Consider the following 623-nt stretch of genomic DNA (forward strand, 5'->3'; position numbering starts at 1 on the left):
TTTTCCAAAGAGAAGCCCAAACCAGAAACGAAAAAAACGAACAAACAAACAAACAATAAAACCCCCGACAATAATTGCATGTGTGGTGCGTGGGAGACACCCCCAGCTTAGAAGAGTAAATGTAAAATGAAAGAGCAATTCCAAGCCATTAGCCTGGGCTTGGCTAAATGTCAGCAGCGTGTCCACTGTGCACCCCAAGCCTCCCCAGCCATGGGCACTAGCCTCCCGCCCCGCTCCCTCCCCACAGCTACATTTCCCGTTAGGAAAGAAGAGAGAAGCTCTCATTCGCATTGTTTCTCTGGAATTAGACTTGCCAAGCTTTTCCCGTGAAGTCTGTGCCTTCGTCTGATCATTGTATTCTATCCCCCTCATGACCCACCCCCTCCCCGCCAAGCAATTTTACTGGAAAATCTCTTGGCACCAAGCTTCTACTGTTTTTTTTTCAGCTATCGCAGCTTCGAGTTCTCATTGGCTCACATGCAATGCCACTGGCTGAGTAGGAGTACAATATACTTCTTTTTAAACACACTGCATTTTCGCAGGAGATGGGAATCAGAGGAGCCCTTACCAAGCCCACCACTACTGGCAAGATAGCCTTCAGACTTGGGGGACTCCCCCCCCCC

The sequence above is a fragment of the Mastomys coucha genome, unplaced genomic scaffold (assembly GCF_008632895.1).
Source record: "Mastomys coucha isolate ucsf_1 unplaced genomic scaffold, UCSF_Mcou_1 pScaffold8, whole genome shotgun sequence".
Taxonomy (NCBI): Eukaryota; Metazoa; Chordata; class Mammalia; order Rodentia; family Muridae; genus Mastomys; species Mastomys coucha.